This window comes from Phalaenopsis equestris, unplaced genomic scaffold (assembly GCF_001263595.1).
Source record: "Phalaenopsis equestris unplaced genomic scaffold, ASM126359v1 Scaffold000036, whole genome shotgun sequence".
NCBI lineage: Eukaryota > Viridiplantae > Streptophyta > Magnoliopsida > Asparagales > Orchidaceae > Phalaenopsis > Phalaenopsis equestris.
The window spans coordinates 4,052,593-4,070,251 of NW_018164478.1; the positions used below are offsets into that span (position 1 = coordinate 4,052,593).

Here is a 17,659-nt window from a genome sequence, read left to right on the forward strand (position 1 = left end):
CATTTGGCTATGAGTATGTGGTCATTTACAATAACATAATAATGTAGCATTTGCCAAACTATTTAATTAAGTATAATAACTTACATATATTTAGAGTGTTGATCACCCATAATTAAAATAAATTTTGATTTTATCAACTAATTAGGAAAAATGACATGATCTTATTCTTGTTGTTAGCTTAACATATTTATATGTAATCATAATGAGTATAAGAAAATTGTAGCTATTAAATCATTAATGGGACATGTGAATCCTTTTATGCTCTAGCTACAAAATCATGTATGGAGTATATGTGGTATTCATAGGCCAATGCAAATGCATGATACTCTAATGAGGCAAATGATCATATGATAACTTATCATATATATAATATTGACGTTTAAGTGACCCGTCAAGTTAGAGCAATTATCAAATTAAGGCATTGGGCGTCCATTAGCGAGTTGAATGTTGGGCATTTAGAGGAGACCAATAGGGTATCAAAAATATGATTTAGGAGTTGTAGGGGGAAGAGTTGTAACCTTCAAGGGTAGATATATATTTGTTTTCGAATTGTCAATCCATGAGTGGGTCCTTTTTTAGGATGAGTTATATGGTGGCGACATCTCATCCTAGTAGATGAAGCTAAGATGTCTTAGACAAGACACCTTGAACATTAATTGATCTTAAAGACGAACTTAATGCGTCGGTCATATTTATAAATTTTTCGAACCAATAGCCCTAATTAACTACGATTAAGTGGGCCCTTTTATAGGTTAACTTATATGGTGGTGTCATCTCTTCCTACTAGATGAAGCTTAGATGTTACAAGTCCTAGACGAGACACCTTGAATATTAGTCGTTCTTAGTCATATCGATAAACTATTTGAACCAATAGCCCTAATTAACTACCATCAAATGACTTATTTTTATTTTTGCTTTTCCCATCATGTTTTTTTACCCTAATTAACTACCATCAAATGACTTATTTTTAATTTTATTTTTATTTTTATTTTTGCTTTTCCCATCATGTTTTTTTTTAAAAATACCATCTCATACGCAATAACCCCTTAAACAAACTTTAAATTTACATAAAAGTACAAAGCAAACTCCATATTTTGCCAAAAGCTAGATGCAATAACTTCACATCAAATCAAACAAAATTAATTTTTACCAACTCCACCACAAGTTTTAACAAATCTACTTTGCATCAAATCAAAGAGCCCACGAACCTGAAAACTTGCCAAAAAGAGATGGGCCAATGCCTACAAACTAAAGTAGCAGGAAAACAAAGCAGTGCTGCTGAATTATTTTTACCATCAAATTCAATCCAATACTTCAGCAGAAGAAACAATGTGGAGTCTCCATCAAGCAATCAAGGGGCCCGCTCATAAGAGACGCATGATCATGACTGGACGGATCTGATAAGATGTATCAGTATTCAAAAAGCTTTGTCTGGTTAAAAGAAAAAAAAAAGGGGGGGCTTTTACATATATATACCACCCAATTCTTATGTATTTACATGTCTAACAACTGAAATTTACTTTTCACATTTTTACCACCCAAATCTTTCATAACACATCAAAAACACCATCATTTTTCACCTTTAAATGCATTGGTAAGACGGTATGCATGAATTTACAAATTTAATACCTAAATTTTGCTTTTTACATTTTAGGCGTTAGATATGAGTGGTGTATATGTAAATCTTCCTTAAGCAAACAAAAGGCAATTTACAAACATGCCACACAAATCTTATGCAATCACCTTGGTATCATAAGCCTAGGCATGAAAAGCTGTATTTCATTTTTAAAAAGATAATGAAAGTGATATTTTTAATGTGATGTAAAAAATTCGAGTGGTGTTAAAGAAAACATGAATGTCTGTCTAAGGGTTAGATATGTAAATATAAAAGAACTGTGTCGTGTGTATGCAAATGCCCCAAAATATATAGAGACAGGAAATACCTACACCATCCATTCTGGTATTGTGAACACGTAACACCGCTGAAAATCAAAAGCTAAGAAAAAGTCCAGATTTCTGAGTGGGAATAATGAGTTTGGGAAGCAATGCATGGCCATGCACTTGCAAATTAGAGTTACAGGTAAAGAGAGTAACAGTACTGAAACCCTGTGGAAAGTGCCAACTGACCTCAGCAGCTATAAGCATCCAAACTCCATCAATGGCCTCAAAAGTGTAACTTCAATGTGAGCTAGTGCTTGTCCATGTCGATTCGACCCACTTGTTGTGAAAAACATCTCCTTTTTTTAACATGAAAGCATCTGCCAAGTGTGAATATGATAAATTTGTAAAACAATAGTGAAGAGATCAAAATCTAGAAGATGCTCAGTTTATGCGGTATGGGCAAAATAATAGTTTTAGTTCGTGGGAGAGTGAGAGGATGAGATATGCTATGGGTAAATTGTCAAAATAGTCTCTTGATGGTTTGCTTGGGTTCGTTTTGATTACGAAGTCTATAAAAATGTCAGATTAATCATCAGACTCTTCAGTTAGAGCTAAAAAAATCCCAAAATAATCCTTGCTTGGGATTATTTCAGCTCATATGTAAGGAGTATGGGGACTAAATTGAAGTTTTTATAAACTTTGGGACTAAAATGATCTATAAAGAGTTAAGGGACCTTTTTGGAAACTTTTCTCAATCTAATATAGTAGTCATGCAAGTGTAAAATAAATGGGGGTGCATGAGAAAATACGATTCCCGAACTTAATTTTACCCAATATCAACCACAAAATAAAGCATGAATTTCCAAAGTCAAGTAAAAAGCATAACATAAAAGAGATAAATAAATAAAACTTAAAAAATTCTAGAATTCCACAACTTGAAAGCTTTTCAAGAGTAAGTTCCCATTTGTTCATAAAATCATCGCAATAATTTTATCATCACTATCAATACCTCATCAATAAATTTTCATCATTTGGCACAAGTCTCGAGGTATGTCATGAATCTCGGGGCTTTTTTAGCAAGAAATCTTAAAACTCAAATTTAAAATCATTCAAAATTATAATTTCAACAAAACTTATAGTCAAACAGACCAACTCGACGAGACGAACCTAATAACACCAAAATTAATCTAATCCAAGTCAAATCAAGCTCAAATCAAACCGTTAAATCACTTTTGTAAACTTTGAGTGGTTAATTAAAGAGACAAATGGATTCTAAATATCACAAGCTTATAATCAAATTGTACGCCTTGGTGAGCGAATCCAACAAGCCCAAGATCACTCAATACTAATATCATTAAGATACTTAAATGTCCTTAGAATGTCATCCAATCAAAGAAATCACTTTGGGTTTTCTGATGTAGTGCTCGAGATTCATACATTATATATGGTGAATGTCACTGCCAAAATCTATAAATAGAGCCCTACTCACTTCATGAAGGGTGAAGACCTAGACCTGGATCGGGAGAAGGAGGAGAATCCAAGAGCCGTTCTGGATTTGAAACCCCGACGAACACTTCCTGCTTCCAGGACTGACGAATACCATCGATTGCTGCCCCGCCGGCTGTCGTGGATCACCATCTGCCGCCCTCTACTCGTCTTCATCGTTGGACCTTATGGCGTAACAACGTACGTTACAGAGTAACGAAGCATCATGCGGAATAACGACTTATGTCTCTAAGTAACACAATGCCTGAGATACTATGCAACAATGTACTCCAAACGCGATGTTCGAAATTTCTAGCGACATCTCGTTGTAGTGACTGCTTATGACTGTTGTATAACGAACACTTATGTGTGTGGACATTGTACTTGGAGAACCATTTCCCAATTGTGACATAAGGATTCATATTTGAACTTGCAAACTTCTAGTGAATCATTCTGACTAAGTTAGACCCCATAGTTTTTTCCTTTCTGGGTTTCTTCACATAAAAATTTCAGGCATCTTCTCCTGTTATTTTCTCATTTGTGTTGAATTTTGTACTATGCCGAGAAGGTCATTCATTACTCTTATTGTTGTGGATGATCTATCACACAACAATTTGATACCATCTGTAGGAAATCAAGTCATGTGGGATTCTGAAGTCCTGGATGCCAAGCCTCTACTTCACTTCCCAATAATACAAATTTTCTCATTGGCAAACGAACCACTTTTGCACCTCTAGAAGATCGTGTACAACAAATTGAAGTGTCTCGAAATATTATCGTTCGGGTTTTATGCAAGGTGCGACAACCAACAGTAGTATAGATTGGAGGTGTGCAACTACCTCAAAATCCATCAATTAGAGGTACCCCCTCTGCACATTAAAGTTTCTCCTCAGAAAGCACCCTCCTATATAATGTTGGCTCGATACGCGCATCCATTTGAATCAAGCTTAGCAGCAAATCTCCAACAAATGTAACATAGAACATGTCTCACATCCTAAATGAATATTATATATGACTTATCCATAAGACATTAACGGCATCGAGCATTTTCGGTTGTACAACCTAAGACGAATCTTATATCCTAAATAGATATTACATTCGACTTTGTCCCTGACAGGTTAACGTCGTCGAGTATCTACAACTATATGACCTAGGATAGATCTTACATCTTTCATGGATTACAATTATTTTTCTCCATCATGGGTCATAGTCATTGAACAGATGCTCTGATTAAACAATACAGAAAAGTCGAACATTCTTAGTGATAGGTACAATATACATTTGTACCCCTGAAAAACACATATGTTACGTAGTCTTGATGAGAAGCTAGCAGTGGATAGGGCCCTCATTAACAGGACTCCATAAGGGCAAATTGTTGACATGGTCGTCACTCTAAAAACATTAGAAAGGTACAAGCATCAGAACGGATCAACGTTTTGACAACAATAACCTCAATGTATTGAGGCAAAAACATCACAAAAGTTGGATAACATCATCCCAAAAGTTGGGCAACAACATTCCGAAAATTGGGTAAAAGCATTCTAGAAGTTGGGCAATATCATCCCAGAAGTTGGGTAACACCATTCCATAAGTTGAACAACATCATACCAAAAATTAAGAAAAATAATTCCATATAATGGGCAACATCATCCGAGAAATTGGGCTAAATCACCCTATAAGTTGAACAACATCACATGAAAGCATCAAAAAGTTGGACAACATTATCTCAGAGGTAGGGAAACATCATCCCAGAAATTGGGAGAAAGCATCAAAAAAGTTGAATGACATCATCCAAAAAATTGGGCGAACACATCCAAAAATTTAGGCAAAAGTACCCCAAAAATTGAGCAATGATTCCTGCACAAAAGAAGGCAAAACAAGTAGCCAAATGGACTGAGGGGAGTGTTACACCAATGCAAAAGGTGCATAACAACAGGTCATAAAAACTCAAGGGTTTCACTACTCTGGAGCAAAAGGAGGCACAACTGCGGGCCAAGAGACCCTAGACACTTCAGAGAGAGAGTATGACTCTTCCCTCTAATTTTGGCCAATTTAAAGGGTTCCAAATTGTGTGACATGGCTGCCAAAACTCAAAAATCAGGAAAAAAATGTAAAATAAAACCCACAAGAAGGCGCCCTGATTGTCTGATCATGCACGATCTGCAGTTGTCCTGCAGAAGCTTGCCACACTTGGATTGTGATTTGAGTGATCACACAATCGGGTCACAGCTCCGCAGCCCAATGTATAGGGCCTCACCCGCCGGACTACCGATCTTGATTCACTGCCTTGTGTTGCGCCCCGCCATGTTTTCACATGTTTTCACCACTGCCACTATCAGAGGTGAAAATTTTGAAAACTTTAAAATGTTTTCTTAAATTTTAATTGTTCTAAATATCATCGAACAAGAAGCTAAATTGCCCATGAGCTCTCTAATATATATATTCATTACATATATATTACATGTAATGAATATATGTAATATATTCATTACATATATCTCATATAAAATGAATATATATGTGATAGGGTTGGTGTCGCTCCAATGGCGGACAAAATTAGAGAGAGTCATCTTAGATGGCTTGGTCACATTAAACATCGATTATCTGATGACCTGATGACCCGGTTAGGAGAGTAGATGTTATGGATTTAACTTATGTTAAAAAAGGCATAAGTAGACCTAGAAAAACTTGGGCATATTGTATAAAAAAATGATCTTAATTTATTAGAATTAAATGAAAATATGACACTCAATATGACCCAATGGAGAAAAAGAAATCATATAGCCGACCCCACTTAGTGGACTAAAGGCTTGTTGTTGTTGTGATATGAATCTTGAGGTATGACATGAAGCTTGAGGCATTATTTGAGTAAGAAATCTTTAAACTCAAATTTAAAATTATATAGAATTTAGATTTCAGCAAATTTACGGTCAAACTGGACGCCTTAATGAGAAACCCAATAACATCAAAATTGATCCAATTTGAGTCAAATAAAGCTCAGATCAAGCTATTAAACCACTTTTTGAGGCTTTGGGTGGTTAATTAGAGAGTCAATAGATTCCAGATCTGAAAATATTATAATCAAATCGAACGTCTCGATGAGACAAATCTAACTAGCCCAAGAACACTCAATTCTAGCATCATTAAGTCACTTAAAATCCATAAAACATCAGCCAATTAAGGAAATTATTCCGGGACATCTGATTGAGTGGTCCATATTCATGTATTATTTACAAAGGATGTCACTCTCAAAATTTATAAATAGAGGGTCCCTTCATGAAAGGGAGAGACCTCGGCCCGGATCGAGAGAAGAAGGTTGAGAATCTGAGAGAAGTTATGAATTTGAAGCCCTGACAAACACTTCCCGCTTCCGTGACTGCCGACCACCGCTTGCCAACCGTCGACCCATATCATCCGCTCCCTGCTCGCCAGTCTCTGTCAACGGACACTCAATTCTAGCATCATTATGTCACTTAAATGTTCATAAAACATCAGCCAATTAAGGAAATTATTCTGGGACATCTGATGGAGTGTTTCAGATTCATGTATTATTTACAAAGGATGTAACTTTGAAAATTTATAAATAGAACCCTACTCCCTTAATGAAAGAGAGAAACCTAGGACTGGATCGAGAGAAGAAGGTTGAGAATCTGAGAGTAGTTATGAATTCGCAGCCCTGACAAACATTTCTCGCTTCCGTGACTGTCGACCACCGCTTGCCAACCGTCGACCCACATCAGTCGCTCCCTGCTCGCTAGTTTCCGTCAACGGACCTTGCGGAGTAACGACCTGCATTACAAAGAAGCAAAGCATTGTGCGGAGTAACGACTTACATCGCAGAGTAACGCAGTGTCATAGATATTGTGGAACAATATAACCCGGACTTGGTGTGCCAAAGTTTCGACAACTCCCAACAATGACTGCTCCTGACCATTGTATAACTCTTTTGTGTACGGACATTATACTTGGAGAAATATAGCAACTCTTTCTCAATAGTGGATTGTACTCGTAAACTTAGAGCAGATCATTCTGATTGGACTAGGCTTCGTGAATTTTTCCCTTGTCAGAGTTTTCTACATAAAAATTTCTAGTATCTACTATTTTTTTCATTATCAGTGTGTTAGAACTTCTTACAGCGTTGTGATGTTAAATTGTCACTCTACCGCCACGAACTTTCAGGCACACAACAACTATATTGCACCCAATCAAGATAGTACTGTAAAATAATATAAGTACACTTATTTTCCTCACTATCTTTCTTCATTTATTTTATACTTTGATTTTTTCTCCCAAGTTTAATTCCACATTCTTTCATTTCCACACCAAGCCAAGAAAAGTTCTAGAAAATCTTGGTTGACATAGCGGTCATACGCTTGTTGGGCATGATAAGCTCATGAATGCTAGAACTCTTTGGTTCTATAATTAAGGGAATTTTAAGATGTAATTCAAATCTAAAATGGGTTTAAATTTTAACTTTGAATTATCCAAGAAAAAATAAATTTTTAAATAGACTTTTGAACCAAACTTTGTTCAAAAAAAGAATATCCTAAAACCATCTATTTTAAATTTGTTGTCTCTTGATAAACATATTAAGTTAAAACTTCAACAAATATCTCCATTCAATAAAATGTCAATATGATTTTGGATCTCCCCTTATGACTCTTCTCCAAAGCAAGCTCATCAAGCTTTCAAAACCAAGAAAAGGCTAAGAATCACACAAACTCAAATGATGTCTGAAATTAAGCATTTGCCAATAAAATTAAATCACAAATGTCACACATTATGAGAGATCCACTAAAGTGTAGCAGTCATTGAATCTGTATCCTCTAAATGGTTATCTTTGAGTTCTTTATTTTGTAAAGGTACAACTTCACACCGATACAGAATGTACAACACAAGATTGATTGACTTAATCACTTCTAATAACAGCCCCCATCAATATGTATCATTTTGCATTAAAATTAAGTATGCAACAAAGAAATTAACATTTTTATACTTTTCTAAATCATAGTGCCCCAACACAAAAGATAATGGATTCAAGTAGCTACGCTCAAAGTTGCATCTGCATCACCTAGAGACCAATTGCACTTTTACATAAGAATTTCAACCTTGCTTAACTTTAAGGACTTTAGCATCTATAATCCACAAAAAGCACCAAAAATAGCAAATTCTTCTTGAGGCTTGGCATATGTTGACTATGTTAATATCCTGGTCACATCAAAGTACATCCTTAACTTTATCATGCCACAACTGATTCATTGCATGATAATTTGTCGCCAATATGAATATATGCACCAACACGTGGCTTCTAGGTGTAAAATAACTCTTATTGAGAAACAATGACAAAAGTAAATTGAATCTATAATCTGAGAATCATTACATAAGTCTCCAATTACCATCAAGGGAGTATAATCCAAATCCGCATATGGCAAAATAAGCAAGAAGATTAGTATTTTTTTGGTATATCCACCTTGTAGTTTTCATTCAAAAGTTGCTCCTTCAATGCTTGATTACATGTCTTAATATGTCCTTCCATTCTACAGTTGAACGAATGCCGCAAGACTTAATTCAATCATGGCTAGAGAAAAACTTTCCCAAATAATCTTTTATTAGTCAATAACCCCTGAATTTTTTTTTTTCATGCCTTACAATCAAGCCTAGTAATATTGTTCAGAAATAAGTACTTTTAACATCACGTAAGTTAATGGTATCTCTACCATGCATGAAATATAGTGCCACAGATATTCTTATAAAATGGAGACAAAAACCATAAAAGTAGTAAAAATGGATCATCATTATCAATCATCACATTAATATTTTTCATATTCTTAGTTATGGAATTAAACTAATTAAAAAGCATGTATATTCCTGTATGAGTAGAAATATACAAACTTTATATCTAAAAGATTTTCTTAAAAAATTTTGTTGAGGAGATTTTTGAATATATAGAAAGAATTCCTACTAAAGCCACAATCACTTTGTGGATATTTCATCTAACATCTTCAAAAAGATGTTATCCATCGAATATAATTAGAATGTTAAGAAAATTTTCATCCATCAGCCATTATCTTATTTTCTCATGATTTTAGGCATATTTGAATTTCTTATGAGTGTACATACAAATCTATGTTGAATTATGATAACTCAAATCTTTGTTCTCCAAAATTCAAAAATCTCCAAGCCATCAAATTTATTGATCGTATGATTGATTCATTGTCATTATATCATGCATTAAGCTTTGAAGCCTATTATTACGTAAAACACCTTAAATTTTATGTGAAACATCACAATGAACATACAAAATAATAACTAGAGATTAAACACCATAATAAGACAATAAATTTATGTAATTCAACAAAAAAAAATAGATTACGTCCAAAAGAAAGGAGAGAGAATCTAATCCAATAGGGATATAAATGTCTACAAATAAAATATAGAACAAGAAAACACTCGTCCCCACTGCCCAAATCTATTTACACTCAATTTAACATAAAAAAGAAGCCTAAAATCTCTCGGGTCAAGCAAAATAAAGAATAACACAAGATTTAACTAATACAAGGAATTCTCCATTTGAAATTTTCTCAGAAGGGTACCTTCCGGCATATCAATCCAAAATAACAAACTCTACCATAAACTTGTAACCTTGATTTTATCCCAATAAAAAAATAATATTTTTTTATCATAAATATTTTAAATTACAAACTTAGCCTAATAAAATAATTGGCTCAAAATCCTAATGGCGTTATCACTCCAATGCTTCTTAATCAATATTAGATGGTGTTGATCGTGAAACCTAGAGATCAGAATGAAATGGATCCAACTAAATGAGACATCAACGTTGGTTACAACTACCCTCACTACATTGATGGCTTCCTTTTAAGCATATGGAAGCCAGAAAATTTGTGGAGCCACCCTTTGCTAAATTAAGGAGCACTGAGAACCTATAAAAAAGAATCAAAGGGCATGTGAGATAATCACCACTCTAAACGTCTAATGTGTTTTTAAAGATTCAAATTTTTAATATAAAGAGAGCTTTAAATTGACCAATCTACTAGACTCAACAAGCACTCAAATTTCTAAGTAGAATATTTTCTGCACAGAAACTGTATAATTTTATCTCTAGTTGATGCTTCTTTAGTGGTCAAAGGCAATACCACTCAACCGAATAATTGGTAGTCACTACTTAATGCAACCACCTTCTTCACTTTTCCGGACTTTCTATCTGAACACTTCATCATTCTTAATGGAAACTCAATCAGCATTCATCTTTGCCAATGTTTTGAGCAGAAGCACTGTCATCATCTCCCTTGAGCCGATCTAGTCATAAAATTTGCGTTCTGCCAACTTTTGTGGCTCCTAAGTAGCAAAAGAAAATAGGGGAACTGAATCTAAGTTCAGAAACAGTGTATTGTTGTTTTTCATTCAAAGTAATTACGGCTTGTAGCTAGGGGTGTAAATGAGTCGAGTTGGCTTGAAAACCAGCTTTAGCTTTACTTATTAATGAGCTCGCAAGTCGAGCTTATCGAGCCGTGAGCTCGAGCTCAAGCTTAGATTGAGGCTCATATATTATATGAGCTCGAGCTTAACCTGACTTGGATTGAGAGCTCATCAAGTCAGCTGGATTATATTAATTTTTTGTATAATAAAAAATTTTTTTGCTATTCCATAAATTTTTAAGATGCTTTTATCAAAATCGAGGTTTTGAGTTGTGCATAACTGCCATGAGCTGAGTTTGAGCTCAAGTTATAAGCTTGAGTTGAGCTCGAGATTATGCTTGAGCCAACCATACACGAGCTCAAGTTTAGTTCTGCTCGAGTTTGGCTCAACTTGACTCATTCGCACCCCTACGTGTGACCATGCAAAATTCAATGACTCTGAATTCAACCCTTTAGCCTACAAAAACAAATGAACGGCTTAAGAACAATTATTCATAATAAACTGATGGAAGAAGGGTCAGACTTTGAAGTGTTGATTTGGTGCTGATTTGATCTAAGTTCGGGGCAAACATAGTTTAATTGACTTCAACTAGTTCAATGAGTAAAATATTGATTTAATTTCAATCATGTTAAACTTTTTCAAAAATATGATTGGCATGAAATACACAGAGGCATCCATACATATATATACATATATAGAGAAATATAAATGCACTAATGCAAATATAATTTTTTGGATAAATGTGCATGCATGCATCAAATACATATGCCTGCGATCATACCTCCTTATTTAGATTTCAATTCATGCCCAGCTGAATTCAAATTGATGTAAGCAAGTTTTTCTTGATAATCGTCTTATTTACTAATATGCAAACTTAACCCAAGCCAAAAAAAAATGATCCGATTTTTGAGAGATCTTCGATTTTCGACTCAAATTCACATTCCTAGGGAAAGACCACTGGTAAAAATAGGTCCGTTAAACATAGATATAGACATGAATGAACAACATCTGTTCACAAAACTAAATACAACCAGCAAAAGTAAAAAATTGAGGCAGATAAATACATGGCACACACTTCTCATGTACTTACATATCTCACACCTAAACTTTCATAATTACACACATAGCACTCAAATCCTTAATATCACATAAAAAACAGCCCTATTATCTCTTTTTTAAAAGTCAACTTTTTATGTATAAATTTAAAACACCAAAGTGCTGCGTATGTAAATATGGAAGTTTAGATGTGAGATATGTAAAATAAGAATTGTGTGTTGCACATGTAAATTGCGCAAAAAAAACTAGAAAGTCGGGCTCTTTTTTTACTTGAGATCTCAATTATTTCATCAATTGCAATTAAAGTTGATGTTAACTAATAAACAGGCAAAAGAGTAAAAATTTTCCTTGGAACACAGCTGCCGACTGTGCATATTCAGGCAAGAAAACCAGAGCAAGCTAGCTTATTAGGATAGTAGAGACCATAGGGTTTGAACATCGCAAAAAAAATTATAATTGGTAAGTGACATACTGATATGACTCATTGCTTGTCAATTCTTCTTTAGAAGAAAAACGACATTTAACAATAATGCCCGCAAGTGGATTTTAAGCTAAATTTCAAAGATTGATGGGATTTTTGGGCCATTGATGCCTCTATGTGACAGCTGATAGACAGAAAGTAAATAAAAAAATAAATTAATGGAGCCCATGTAACATTAGCTATAAACACATTTAGATATTTCAGCTGAAATAGGGATGAAATCCTTCTTTTCAGCCATCAATGCCTATTACCATATTGCACAGAATATTAAACTAAAATTTTCCAAATATTTCTGTGTATGAGGGCCATATAGGTAGTTTTTGGCATATTTGGCTTACCCTACATATTTTGTAGGACAAAGTGATGAAGAGAGGATAGAAAAGCAGAAATCAATGAAGTAAAGAAAAGGATGATAGGGATTGGAGAACAAAATAAAAAAATGAAATTAGTAATGAATTTACTAATTCAAATGTTTAATATTAATAGTGTTCAATAGTTCATGGAGTTTTGCAGTTCATAAATAATTGATAGAAAAAATCTACAGAGAAAAAAACCAAGCTGGTATATATATTGTCATGAGCTCAGATGGCTGGACACCACAGAACACTAATTTCACTGAAAAATATTCTGCAGCACAAGACACGTTTAGAGTGGGAAAGATGCAAAATTTAAGGATAATGGATATAGGATCGACTTGGGCAGAAATGGAAATCCAAGAAATATGAAATATGGGTGCATTCTTATGCTTGATCTCTAGGCTATTTAAATTATTCACTCATTGAGTTAATTCCTTGTGCCATGACATGCCTAAGAAACCTTTAATTCATAAAAATTGGTATTATTCATAAAGTAAACGACTATTATAATAAAGCACAACATAAATTAAAAAGAAGCCTCAAATGTTTTGGGCTAAAAGTTGTAAAAAAATTGTCATATTCAATGGCTTTTTAACTGTTGTAATAAATCTACGTGATCTTCAAATTAGACCCTCATTTATGCTAAAATATGTACAGAATGTTCCAACTTTGTCCATTAGCCTTGTTTCGATACAACAAATTTACTCAATACTTGTATCGCGATGTCATATTTTATCCTGCTTAGTGTATCTCAGAACAAGTGTTTGAGAAAGGGATTAAATGCTCTTAGGAATTAAACAAACTTTAATAACGATAGATACACAGCAACCCGACAAAGAAATGGCCTTTATTCTTAGGCAGTATTGATCAAAAAGAAACTCAAGAATCTCACTATAAAAAGATTATTTTACAAAAAATCTTTCTGACACCTGCTTTATGATCTTTAAAATCCTAGAAGAAACCCAGTTGTCGAGAAGGCATGTAAAGAATGATAGAGATTTCAAAAACTAAGATTGCCTCTATTTTGATTGCTTGCACTAACCCTAGCCGAACACCTCTTTCTATTGTTGTCATATCCCCCAAGCTAGAAAAGAAGGGCCACGAATCAATAGACTATCATATTGTTCTCAAGGTAGCAACCTAAGCTTGGTCTTAGGGCAAATAGCACAAATCAACATACATGATCCAACAAATTACAAGGCATATGATTTTTGAACTTGGCATTCACAAGAGTTTATAAAAACCAAATCTCAACATTCACAAATACATAACAAAACTTAAATCAAGCCAATAGCAGGGAATTCTAAGACATTTGCATGGAGGTTGCATGGAGTAGTACAACTCATGTAGGGAATTTTTTGTGGAACTTTTTTTTTAGGGCGTTTGTTCTATTCTTCTTATAAATTATTGGCATTTCAATATTTTTTAATCTTTAGAGCATGTAGCTTGGCCATCATCTTCAATTTACAAGTTAAAAATTTTATAAGATTTGCAGGATAATTTGCTTACTAAATATAGAAAAGGTTAGGGTTTATTTGAGGACACTTTTAATCCAGTTTTTACTTTATTATTTTATTTTGATTTATTTAAATTTAAACATGGAATAAAATATATTTACTATTGTTAAAAAATATTATTTTAATTTATTTATTCAGAGATGGTTGTGGTTGCTAATAGGATAGTGGTAGTTGTGGCGATCGATGATAAAACATTGTAAAAACAGTGATTTGGCATGATTATTTAAAAAAAATTCAAATACCTATAAAGTTTTTTGAGTGTTTTAAAAAAAAACTTAATTTATTTTTTTGAAAATAAATAGTTAAAGAAATACTAAATAAACGTTTAAAAAAAACAAAAAATCAAAACAGTACCAATCATGCCCTTCATGTTAGCAAACAAAAATATCCCATTCAAAAGTCTATTTGTATTTGATGAGTGAAACATATTATTTGGGCATAGCTTGGAAGATATTAATTGAGCATAACTTAAAATATTGCACTAACTCCATTATTATACATATAGGGTGTTTCTCATACCGGAGTTAAACCAAACCACATAAGGAAAATCAACTATTATTACTGAAAGTAAATAGGTGTTTACAATCAAACACACTTGAAAGAGAAAATACAATACACATAAAACATATTGTTAGGGCGGATCTCGGGGTGAAGGTGGTGCGGTTAGAGAGCCTTGGGGATTCCGAGCAATAGATGAGGAGCGATAGGGATTATGGGTGGCTGGAATAGCAGGACAGGAAGGGGGCGGCAGCCCAAACAACAACAGTTGGTTGTTTGGGGCGGTTGGACAACAAGAAAACAATAAGAGGGAGGTACTGCAGCAATGGCAGCAAGTTAGAATGAGGGGAAACAACTGACAGGGTGGCTGGAATAGCAGAAAACAGCCCAGGCGGTTATTTCCGGGGAGGAATAGCTAGCAGATGACGAAGGCAGCAGCGGTGAGGCGTGTGACTGCAGGCCTGTAACAGAGAGAAGGATGGCTGGACGTTAAGGAACTGCAGGAAGACGGCAACGAGACTACTGTCGAGGCAGCTGCAAGGAGGAGGAAGGCCTGGTAGTGAGGAAAGAGGGATGCAGGGAGGGGTGGGGAAGATAATCACCACTTGGAAACCAAAATACAGTCGAAGCACCACTTGAAACCCTAGGATACAACCATCGAAGGAAAGAAGAGATGTTGGCGGCTGTCCCGATACAAAACACATAAAAAACTAACTTCCAAACCATAATACATATATAAGAAAGGATTAAAAAGAAATAAAAGATAATAGAAAAGAAAGCTTAAGAAAGGAAAACGAGATTATTTAGGTCCATTACCCGCGATAGCTATTTTGGTGGTACTGTAACAGCTACAGTACTGAGATATATTTTACGGTAAGCTCCCACGTCAATCTCCCAAGGATATAAAGCTTCGACTTCATCCTTCGAAGCTTTTGTCTCTTCATCATATGTTATCAAGTTGACCTTGTTGACGGTGACGAAAATTTTGTAATCTTCCAGCAAGTTAACCATGTTGGCATTAGCATTCCAGAGCACATCTTGATAGAATATATATCCATCCAATTTTGGCACAATCATAACTAGAATTGTACGTGGATGAGTATCCTCACGAACCAAGCTCGAGCCATCAAATCTTGAATTGGCTTCTTCCACTCTTCGTACCGTTCGAGTGTATCTGATAAACACCTATGTAAAGAGAAATAAACTCTAGGTTGCAATTTATGGTAGCTAAACCACACTGAAGTATACCCACCTAGAAGATGCCTCTTCTCCTTCTTCGCAGAAAGGACCTGGATTTCATTGGAGAATGTTCTTCCGCATAAAGCTCCAAAGATAATTTTTAAAGTTATGGTTCAGCCTGCATGTCTGAACATCTGATTGTGGGTACACTGCTGAACATAATCCAATATTTGAATAACTCCATATAATGTTCCACACGTGGCACAAAATGGCTTCATTCCTAACATGATGGACCTCCCTCAATTGAGAAAACTGATGAAAGGGTCTATAGAACTGAAGAGTCTGAATTTTCGTTATCTAAGGTTGTTATCCCTCTGGTGTCAGTCCCTTGAACTTAAGATTGTCTTGTATTATCACTGTTAAATCGGTTTGAGTCTCTCAAGTGGGCTCAACAAGAATCATGTGCATTTTTGCCTCATTCATTAGATGTCGACACTCCATTTGTGTTCTCATCTTCTTCAGTGTCTACTGTGTCCTTACCTTTTTCTTCAACAGCTCTCTGCTAAGTGAAATATATCATCCTCTTGGTTGTGCAATCTCCTTCAAAATGCCCAAATCAGTAGTTCCTAGCTATAATGGATTTAAGAATACAGATTGGCGCTTTTTGTTCTCCACTTTGAATTAGTGTCTCTTCAGGCAGGGTCAACTTGGATGTTCTCCTAGGTGTACTCTGGTTGTAAGTTCCTATGATTGAACCTTACTTGTAACATGTGATAGTCGCTTGACGATGTGATCTCTCTGTCTTTGAAGCTGGGGTCTGAACATTTGGTCTCCGGGTAGGAACTGGCATTGCATTTCTCTTTTCATCTTGAATCAAGTAGTAATTTTATCTTTTCCTTCTCGTTGGCATTAAGTACTTTGGATTTTGCCGCCATAATAATGTATTCTTCTTCAGCTTGATGGCGGCTAGTTTCAACATTTTATTTGGCGAGACATCCTGAAATTCACATTTCCAAGGTTCAGAGCCGCTTGAGGAATTCGTCAAGATCCATGTGGTCGTCAAAATATGGCAAATTCAATTTTACTTTAAAATTATGACTTCTCATATATTTCAGGTCATATCTTCAAGGTAGAGGTTCTTCGTCTCTGAAATCTAAATGATAAAAGAGATTCACTCCACTCCTTCAATCTAACAAGTCACCATCATGGCTATGGGTGACCCACCTGTATTGACTCCTCTCAAAGGTGGCAAGCCTATGTTGTAGTTGGTGGATTTCCCACTGCATATATTCCCTGAAAATCCATTGGGTACCTCTTTGTGAATTTCTCGTATGCGACTGTTGACCTCAATTTTTCGTGAGGTCTAGTATTCCTCGTAGGAGTTAGGATCTAGCCTTAGGGGTCTTCCTGCGACTATCTTAGAACTTTAGAAATGGTGCCCGCCTCGTTTTAGTTCGACCTATTTCCGTCCTCTTTTGGAGTTTCGCGTGTGCGGTATCGACTTCTAACACTTAGAAGGATGAAACCGACATGAGGAAACCCAAAATGGATTCCCATAGGACCTTTCCGAGCCTTAGGGTGGCCTTCTGCACAATTCGCACTCCTGCGCGCACCACCTTCGCAATTAGGAGAGTCGACGTGTCCGATCGCCGCAATTGGCATTGCCTCCTCTGTTACTTGTCGAATGCTCGAGTAACCTTTTGGGACGATCGATCGCGGGTCGAAATTTTGTGAAATTTGAATTTCGACGCGTTTTGACCCGATTGTCG

The 17,659-nt window shown here is 35.3% G+C and overlaps 1 long non-coding RNA gene across 5 annotated transcripts in view; it reads right to left on the minus strand.

Moving 5' to 3' along the window:
* Window positions 1–1,062: 1,062 nt before the first annotated feature.
* Window positions 1,063–17,659, minus strand: part of LOC110018741 — a 33,779-nt gene continuing 17,182 nt past the window's right edge. For 3 of the 5 annotated variants that reach the window (XR_002293390.1, XR_002293391.1, XR_002293388.1), the window contains 2 exons: window positions 1,948–2,258; window positions 1,063–1,397 (listed from right to left, as the gene is read on the minus strand). This is a non-coding gene — a long non-coding RNA (uncharacterized LOC110018741). Of the gene's footprint in view, window positions 1,398–1,943; window positions 2,259–17,659 lie in introns of all 5 variants that reach the window. The other 2 variants (XR_002293392.1, XR_002293389.1) reach the window with 2 other exon arrangements.